This window comes from Rhinoderma darwinii, chromosome 3, assembly GCF_050947455.1.
Source record: "Rhinoderma darwinii isolate aRhiDar2 chromosome 3, aRhiDar2.hap1, whole genome shotgun sequence".
NCBI lineage: Eukaryota > Metazoa > Chordata > Amphibia > Anura > Rhinodermatidae > Rhinoderma > Rhinoderma darwinii.
Window position 1 is genome coordinate 361,772,527 of NC_134689.1, and position 10,361 is coordinate 361,782,887.

Consider the following 10,361-nt stretch of genomic DNA (forward strand, 5'->3'; position numbering starts at 1 on the left):
TTCTGTAAGCAAATGCAAAAGAGGCAGGCAAAAAAGCACCACACAGGCGACGCAGGTATTTTCTGCCTCCTATTAATTTCAATTGGAGCTCAGAGGTGGAAACCACTTGAAGACCATCAGCCCCAAACTCACAGTAAAATGACCATCAGCCCCCCACTCACAGTAAAATGACCATCAGCCCCCCACTCACAGTAAAATGACCATCAGCCCCCCACTCACAGTAAAATGACCATCAGCCCCCCACTCACAGTAAAATTACCATCAGCCCGCCACTCACAGTAAAATTACCATCAGTCCCCCACAGATTCTCCCTGTAGATAGTACTGCGCAGCCCCCTTGTAGATAGTGCCCCACAGCCCCCTGTGGGTAGTGCCACACAGCCCCCTTGTAGGTAGTACCACAGTGCCCCCTTTTAGTTAGTGCCACACAGCCCCTGTAGCTAGTGCCACACAGCCCCTTGTAGGTAGTGCCACACAGCCCCCTTGTAGGAAGGGCCACACAGCCCCTTTTGAAGTAGTGCCACGCAGCACCCTGGTAGGTAGTGCCACACAGCACCCTTGTAGGTAGTGTCACACAGCCCCCTTGTAGGTAGTGCTACAGAGCCCCCTTGTAGTTAGTTCCACACAGCCCCCTGTAGATAGTGCCACACAGCCCCTTGTAGGCAGTGCCACAGAGCCCCCTTGTAGGTAGTGCCACACAGAACCCTGGTAGGTAGTGCCACACAGCACCCTGGTAGGTAGTGCCACACAGCACCCTGATAAGTAGTGCCACACAGCCCCCTGGTAGGCTTCGCCACACTTCACCCTGGTAGGTAGTGCCACACAGCACCCTGGTAGGTAGTGCCACTCAGCCCCCTGGTAGGTAGCGCCACACAGAACCCTGGTAGGTAGTGCCATACAGCACCCTGGTAGGTAGTCCCACACAGCCCCCTTTTAAATGGCACCCCCCTTCCTGTAGATAGTGCCACTGTAGCTCCCTAAAGGAGCAGTATCCCCCTGTGGCCGGGGATTCCGCTCCTGGAGTGCTCCGCTTGATGTCTCTGTCCATATATGGACACTGACATCAGGGGCAACTCCTGAAGCGGAATCCCTGTCCACAGCATTGCCAACTCTGTGACCGGGGATTCCACTCCAGGAGAAGCCCCTGTCGTCTGTGTCCATTTATGGATGGTCATATATGGACAGAGACATCAAGCGTCCAGGAGCTGAATCCACGGCCACACGGGGCTTCCGCTCCTTCAGGGGGCTACAGTGGTGCTAGTAGATAGCAGAGCAGCAAGATAACTCCCTGATCTGCTATAATGGCGCTGCTATAGTGGTGTCGCTACCGCTGTAGCATCCGCAGCATCTGCTAGCGGCGCCGCGTGCCATGGGGGCTCCCGACGGGTGGCACGGTCACCCTCATGCCCGGTGTCGCCGCTAACAGCCGCTATGGCTGCTACAGCGGTAGCGACGCAACTGAATGAAGAAGCGCCCGGGCGGAAAGGCAGCTGCTGAATCGCCGGGCCCAGGCGCTTCTAAAACAAGCAGGGGAAGGGAGCCAGCGCAGCGCATCTTCCACCTGCTGGAGTGATGCGCCCTGTGCAATGGCACAGCTCGCACACCCCTAAGGCCGGCCCTGGCTGCAGGCACTTTAAACATAGCATTCCCGGCACAGGAAGTGGAACTTGTGGATGCTGACTGTACACAACGAAGAATGGAGAGGAAGCAGTAGACTCACTTGTATGGTTATTATACAGAAATTCCGCCCAAGGCAGAAGCTGTACCCAATTGCCATGTTGAACAGAAACAAAATGACGAAGATAATTCTCTAATGTTTGATTGATCCTTTCCACTTGACCAGCATTGTGAGAAACTAGACATGGACCGCACAATCCACAGTATATACGTTGATCTGAGCCGCTAGGCATAATTTAGAAACATGAACATGAGGTTCTTTGTAAACATTTTGATCAAACTGTATAAGCCCACTTGCCACTTCACGGCGACCTCTTTAAAGTGGGTCCCTACTCTAGCGGTTGCAGCACCGCATGGCGGCTACCGCCACCGCAGCACCGCTCCTGCAGAGGGAGCAACCCAGGGGCCCAAAAGCACCCATGCCTTCAGACCGTGCCAAGCCTCCTTGGCTCTGGGCCACGTTCCCCCACAAGTGCAGCACTACAGCAACAGACACCACCATACAGCACCACAACATGTGAACAGATGGAATGAGCTCACCTTGCCATGCGCCCCCAGTGGCCAACTGAGAGCACAAGCAAGAGCAGGAACACTTATGAGGTCATTCCTGAATTAAAATCAGCTGGGTATTTTTTCAAATGCGTGGAGTTCTGGTACCAAGTAAAACAAAAGGAAATGAGGATAGACTATATAATATCAGCAGAGTAGGGACCCACTTTTAGAGGTCGCCGTGAAGTGACAAGTGGGCTTGCATACAATTTGATCAAAATGTTACAAAGAACCTCTCGTTCATATTTAAATATTTTGCCTAGCCGCAATTGATCATAGTATACAGTGGATGTGCGGTCCATGTCTATTCTCTCCCCTTTGATATGATACAGAGTCTATCCCCTCTGTTGTTTTGTTTTACTTGGTACCAGCACTCCACACTTTTGGCCCAGCTGATTTCAATTTAGGAATGACCTCATAAGTGTTCCTGCTCCTGCTTGTACTCTCAATTGGCCACTGGGGGCGCATGGCAAGGTGAGCTCATTCCATCTGTTCACATGTTGTGGTGGTGTCTGTTGCTGTAGTGCTGCACTTGTGGGGGGACGTGGCCCAGAGCCAAGGAGGCTTGGCACAGTCTGAAGGCATGGGTGCTTTTGGGCCCCTGGGTTGCTCCCTCTGCAGGAGCGGTGCTGCGGTGGCGGTAGCCGCCATGCGGTTCTGCAACCGCTAGAGTAGGGACCCACTTTTAGAGGTCGCCGTGAAGTGGCAAGTGGGCTTGCATCCAATTTGATCAAAATGTTACAAAGAACCTCTCGTTCATATTTCAATATTTTGCCTAGCCGCAATTGATCATAGTATACAGTGGATGTGCGGTCCATGTCTATTCTCTCCCCTTTGATATGATACAGAGTCTATCCCCTCTGTTGTTTTGTTTTACTTGGTACCAGCACTCCACACTTTTGGCCCAGCTGATTTTAATTTAGGAATGACCTCATAAGTGTTTCTGCTCCTGCTTGTACTCTCAGTTGGCCACTGTGGGCGCATGGCAAGGTGAGCTCATTCCATCTGTTCACATGTTGTGGTGGTGTCTGTTGCTGTAGTGCTGCACTTGTGGGGGGACGTGGCCCAGAGCCAAGGAGGCTTGGCACGGTCTGAAGGAATGGGTGCTTTTGGGCCCCTGAGTTGCTCCCTCTGCAGGAGCGGTGGCGGTAGCCGCCATGCGGTGCTGCAACCGCTAGAGTAGGGACCCACTTTTAGAGGTTGCCGTGAAGTGACAAGTGGACTTGCATACAATTTGATCAAAATGTTACAAAGAACCTCTCGTTCATATTTAAATATTTTGCCTAGCCGCAATTGATCATAGTATACAGTGGATGTGCGGTCCATGTCTATTCTCTCCCCTTTGACCTTTCCACTTGACCATTAGACTGTGGCAGAAGAAATGTCCAGCTTCACATCTAACAGATTACATAGGGCTCTCCAGAGTTTGGACATGAACTGTACACCCCGGTCAGACACAATATGGAAGGGTAGTCTGTGTAGACGAAAAATGTGCTGGATGAACAGATTTGCCAGACGAGGAGCTGAAGGAAGACCGGTTAAAGGAACGAAATGTGCTATTTTGGAGAAACGGTCCACCACTACCCAGACAGTCATACATCCAGCAGAAGGAGGAAGGTCAGTGATAAAGTCCATGGCGATATTTTGCCAGGTGGAATTGGGGACAGGCAGAGGTTGGAGCAGACCAGCAGGTTTGGAATAGGTTGATTTGTTTAAGGCACAGTTAGTACAGGAGGATACATAATACTGAACATCCTTAGGTAGCGTGGCCACCAGAAGTTACGAGCAATCAAATCCCAAGTCTTACTGACAGTGAGTGCCCAGCCAGTTTCGAATTATGTCCCCAGCATAGAATCATTTTCCCACATTTTTTTTCAGGAAGAATGTCCTTGATCCATAGAGGGTTTACAGCAATAATCCTAGAAGGGTCAATTATGTGTTGAGGACTTTCTTCTGAGTCGTCTGTCTCGAATGACCGGGACAGGGCATCATCCTCAATGTTTTGTCCGCAGGGCGGAATTGAAGATGGAATCGGAATCTGGCGAAGAACAGCTGGCTTGACGAGGATGTAGTTGCTGTGCAGACTGCAAATATGTAAGATTTTTGTGATCTGTGAAAATGATGATGGGATGAGCAGCCCCCTCCAGCAGGTGTCTCCACTCTTCCAACGCCACCTTGACAGCGAGTAATGGAGTAGTTGCACTCAGCAGGAGAAAAGAGTTTGGAGTAGAATTCACATGATACTGCTTTACCCTTAGAATTTCTTTGAAACAAGAGTGCTCCAGCACCGATGGAAGAGGCATCAACCTCCAAGGAAAACTATTAAGTCACATCAGGATGATAAAGACCAGAGGCAGACGTGAAGGCCCTCTTGAGGTTGGAGAATGCTGACTCTGCCACAGGTGTCCAGTCCTTAGTGTTCACTCCCTTCTTGGTAAGAGCTGAGATGGGAGCAGTAAGGGACAATTTGAAATGAACATATCGCTAAAAATTTGCGAATCCTAGAAATCTCTGTATAGCTCGGAGACTTTGAGGACATGGCCACTCCAAGATGGACTTCACCTTTTCCGGATCCATTTGCAGACCACGATCAGAAATAATATAACCCAGGAAGGGCAAGGATTTTTTTTCAAATACACACTTCTCGAGTTTCGCGTATAGGTTATTCCCCCTTAACCTCAACTAGACTTGCCGTTCATGCTTCAGATGTGTCATCAGATTAGGTGAGTAGATCAAGATGTCGTCCAGATACACTACCACACAGACATACAAAAGATCACAGAAGATGTCGTTTAGAAATTCTTGGAACACGGCTGGAGCATTACACAGTCCAAAGGGCACTACGAGATGATCATAGTGACCGTCTCGGGTATTAAATGCGGTTTTCTATTCGTCATCCTTGCAAATACGAATCAGGTTATAGGCTCTGCATAGATCCAGCTTAGTGAAAACCTTGGCTCCTCAAATCCTGTCAAAAAGCGTGGAGATAAGTGGCAAGGGGTATTTGTTTTTGACTGTGATTTGGTTTAACCCACGATAGTCAATGCATGGTCAAAGTGATCTATCCTTTTTCTCCACAAAAAAGAATCCAGCTCCGGCTGGCGAAGTAGACTTCCTGATGAACCCACTTTCTAGGTTCTCCTTGACATACTCCGACATGGCCTTGGTTTCCGGCAAGGAGAGAGGATAAACCCGTCCCCGAGGGGGAGATGCTTCAAGAAGCAGCTCGATAGGACAATCATAGGGACGATGAGAAGGAAGGATTTCTGGCTCCTTTTTTCTGAAAACATCTGCGTAACTAGCATATTGTGGAGATAGTCCAGAAAGTGATTGAGGCAGAGGATAAACAACAGGTTGAACCTGAGGCAGACAGCGGTGAAGATATCGGGATACTCATTGGAGGACCTCTCCGGAATTCCAATCAAGGACTAGAGCATGCTGGCGAAGCCATGGCAAGCCCAGCAGGAGGGGGTTAGTAGCAGTGGTTAGGACATAGGTGTAATGGCAGGGGGTAGGGAGACGGACAAGTGAGCCCTAATCTACCCGCCACTCTGTCCCTGCCTACTTGCAACGACCCGCCCTAGGCGACGGGGTACAACTGGGCGGCGGTCCCTGCGCTCAGTAAGTGCACGACAAACACGACAAACATACAAAGGAACACAAGCAAGGAAAAGGGGCAGTTGCCCACGGCAACACCGTGAGCAACCAGAGTGGTGAACGAGCCGAGTCAAGCCAGGAGTGTGCGAGGTACAAAACGAAAAGCAGAAGAGTAGTCGGTAAGCCAGGGTCTGTATGGAGCAGGATCAAAAATAGCAGGAGCTGTAGCTGGGCCAGGAAACCACAAGGAAAGAAATCACAAGCACCGAGGGACAGGAAGGGCAGGCTTAAATAGACCGAGGGCGGGAGCTAGCTGAGTCTGGCCAGGTTACGATAGGCTCTCCCACTCCTAAGCCTGCCAGCCTGAATGGTGGAAGCTGGAGTCAGTCTCAGGGATGTATTCTCAGGTGCTGACTGATTAGTTCTGGGAGTTAACCCGGAAGCTGTGCCTGGCAGATCCTTTACAATAGGAAGTTATTAACTCAGAATGGAGGATTTCTATCTGTAGTCTCGGAGGTTTGGTGATAGACAGGATAGGGTCTGGCAGGGGTTGTCCATCAACAGAAGCGACCGCTAGAGGTTTCTCCAGAGAAACAGTGGACAAATGGAGACGGTCTACCAAGTCCTACTGGATAAAATTTGCAGCCGCTCCAGAATCCAAGTAAGCGGGCACAGAGTGTGATCCTTCATTGGTGACAATAAACACAGGAATGGAAAGTCTGGGAGTGAATTTAGTAGTAGAGGTATATTCACCTAGGGCATGGCGCACAAAATGTCCCCTTTGTAACGTCCATGGCTGCGGACCGTCGTTCAGACTTACCATCTGACGGGTCCGGCCATGGATGTCTGCGTTCCTGGCGGCATTTCCCTCCAGGGAGACGCCGGCACTCACTTCTGGGCTCTGTGACTAGTTCCCGCCGGGCACGCGCATGGCCTTAAAGGGCCAGTACGCGTCCAGCTGTCTATCATCAGTATTAGCCCAGAATGCTGCTGGACTATAAAAAGAGCTCTGCCCACTTGTTCCTTGCATGAGCATTTTTGTATACCTAAAGTGTGTCTTGCAAATGGTCTCCCAGTGTTTTCCAGTTCCCAGTGTTACCCGTTTCTGCTGCATGTACCCTGTATCCCGTGCTATTGTATATACAGCGAGACTCAAGTCGTGTCTTCCGCTGCATCTACTGTGCCATCTACAGTGAAAGTCAAGTTGTGTCTCCGCTACTGTCTACATTGCCTCAGGTACCCGTTCTGGACTATAGACATTGTTTTGTACCTAGTTGGCCAGCTGCTATCCCGCTACGCGGTACGGCCCAGTGCGTCCACACCCCGCGCCGTGACACCTTTTGACCACAGTATAGACACAACCCAGTTGAACGTCTGCACTGCCGCTCTTGGTCGGACAGTCTGAGTCTGTCTAATTTCATTAGGGGGTACAACAGGAGAAGGCAGAAGAAGTCTTTGAAACTTTGAAAAATTCTAAAGTGCGCTCTTTGATCCTCATATCGGTCTGGGTTGTGAGAAGTATCAAGGCATCCAAAGTAGAGGGAAGCTCTCAATCTGCTGTTTCATCCTTTATACGTGAAGCTAGTGCCTGCCAGAAAATTGCCACTAGAGCCTCGTTATTCCAGAATAGCTCTGCTGCCAACGTACGGAAGAGGATGGCGTACTCCCCTACAGTAGATTCCCCTTGTCTGAGAGTCAGTAGCGAGGCAGCTGCAGACGATGTTCGACCCGGTTCCTCAAACACAGTGCAGAAAGCCTCTAGAAATAACGGTAAATTAGAAGATTCCAGTGTTAGGGATCTGCCAGGTACTTCATCTAGCTATTCTCCTGGGATTAATCAATCCACACCTGAGGCCAGACCTGTTCGACTGACACCATCTCCCACCAACCAGGGTGGCAGGCTCAGGAGTGGGAGAGCCTATCGCGGCCTGGTCTGTCGGAGTTGGCTCCGCCCCCTGCCCTTTATTACCTGCCCTGTGCTCTCCCTCAGTGCTTGTAATTCTTTTGGATTCCTGGCCCCACTGCTGCTTGCTCCAGCCTGCTTCTGCCGTGCTTCTGCCTTGCTGCAGTTCTGCTTGACCTGCTATGCTTTGCCCCTGGCTTGCTTCTGTCTCCGTGCCCGCTCGGGTGTACTCACTTCGTCCTGGTCCTGACTGTTCGTTCGCCGCCCCGTTTCCTCGTGGCGTTCCGTGGCTACTGCCCCTTCCCTTGCGTGTCCCCTGTTTGTCTTCCTGTGCACTTAGCCAGCGTAGGGACCGCCGCCCAGTTGTACCTCGTCGCCTAGGGCGAGTCGTTGCAAGTAGGCAGGGACAGGGCGGTGGGTAGATTAGGGCTCACTTTCCCTTCACCTCCTTCCTGCCATTACATAATTACAAGCCCTTACCTAGTCTACCATTTCTCCTACGCTGACGCTATCATGGACCCCCTTGAGACCCTGACCCAGCAGATGCAGGGCCTCTCCCTACAGGTCCAGGCCCTGGCCCAAAGGGTCAATCAGGGTGACGCTGCTTTAGTAGTACCCCTCACCTCACCTCTAGAACCCGACCTCAAGCTACCTGACCGGTTTTCAGGGGACCGTAAGACGTTTCTCTCCTTCCGGGAGAGTTGCAGACTGTATTTCCGCCTAAAGCCCCACTCCTCAGGTTCCGAGAACCAGCGGGTGGGTATCATCATATCCCGACTCCAGGAAGGGCCCCAAGAGTGGGCCTTCTCCTTGGCTCCTGACGCCCCTGAACTTTCCTCTGTTGATCGTTTTTTCTCTGCCCTCGGACTCATTTACGACGAGACTGACAGGACTGCTTTAGCCGAGAGTCAGCTGGTGACCTTACGTCAGGGTAGGAGACCGGTTGAGGAATACTGTTCTGATTTTAGGAAGTGGTGCATAGCTTCTCAGTGGAACGATCCGGCCCTAAGGTGCCAGTTTAGGTTAGGATTATCTGACGCCCTGAAGGATCTGCTGGTTAGCTACCCCTCGCCTGACTCCCTTGACCAGGTTATGGCCCTAGCAGTACGACTTGACCGACGTCTCAGGGAACGTCAGCTAGAACGCTTCAGTGTGCTCCCCTCTGACTTTTCTGCGATCCCCCCCGAGGTCCCGTCTCCTCGCCCCTCCACGGAGGACTCGGAGGTACCTATGCAACTCGGGGCCTCCATGTCCCCTCGACAACGTAGGGAGTTTCGCAGAATGAATGGTCTCTGCTTCTACTGTGGGGACGACAAGCATCTACTGAACACCTGTCCCAGGCGCAAGAATAAGAAGCCGGAAAACTTCCGCGCCTAAGTGATCATCGGGGAGGTCACTTGGGCGCACAGGTATTTCCCGTTAATGTGAAACGCAATAAAATTTTGCTTCCCTTTCAGGTCTCGTTTGCTGGCCGGTCTGCCACGGGCAGTGCTTTCGTGGATTCTGGCTCATCTGCTAATATCATGTCTGTGGAATTTGCTATGTCTCTAAAGATGCCTTGTATTGATTTACCTTATCCTATCCCTGTAGTAGGAATCGACTCAACCCCCCTTGCTAATGGTTATTTTACTCAGCATACTCCTGTTTTTGAACTCCTGGTTGGCTCCATGCATTTGGAGCAGTGCTCTGTACTGGTGATGCAGGGATTATCGTCTGATCTGGTATTAGGTCTTCCCTGGTTGCAGCTGCATAATCCCACGTTTGATTGGAATACTGGGGATCTCACCAAATGGGGTAATGAATGTCTTATGTCATGTCTTTCTGTTAACTCTATTTCTCCCCGGGAGGAGGTAAACACGCTTCCTGAGTTTGTTCAGGACTTCGCCGATGTGTTTTCTAAGGAGGCCTCCGAGGTGTTGCCCCCCCATAGAGATTACGATTGCGCTATCGATTTGGTGCCTGGTGCCAAGCTTCCTAAGGGTAGGATATTTAATCTTTCATGTCCTGAACGTGAAGCGATGAGGGTGTATATCCAAGAATGCCTGGCCAAGGGTTTCATTCGCCCCTCGACTTCTCCTGTAGGTGCTGGCTTCTTCTTCGTGGGGAAGAAGGATGGTGGTCTTAGGCCGTGCATTGATTATCGTAACCTGAATAAGGTCACCGTAAGGAACCAGTACCCACTTCCTTTGATTCCGGATCTTTTTAATCAGGTTCAGGGAGCCCAATGGTTTTCTAAGTTCGATCTACGGGGGGCATATAACCTTATCCGCATCAAAGAGGGGGATGAGTGGAAAACTGCGTTCAACACACCCGAGGGTCATTTCGAATACCTGGTCATGCCCTTTGGGTTGTGTAATGCCCCTGCTGTCTTCCAGAATTTTATTAATGAAATCCTGAGAGAGTACCTGGGTAATTTTCTTGTTGTGTACCTTGATGACATACTGGTGTTTTCCAAGGACTGGTCCTCCCACGTGGAGCATGTCAGGAAGGTGCTCCAGGTCCTTCGGGAGAATAATCTGTTTGCTAAGACTGAAAAATGTGTCTTTGGGGTACAGGAGATACCATTTTTAGGGCAAATCCTCACTCCTCATGAATTCCGCATGGACCCTGCCAAGGTTCAAGCTGTGGCGGAATGG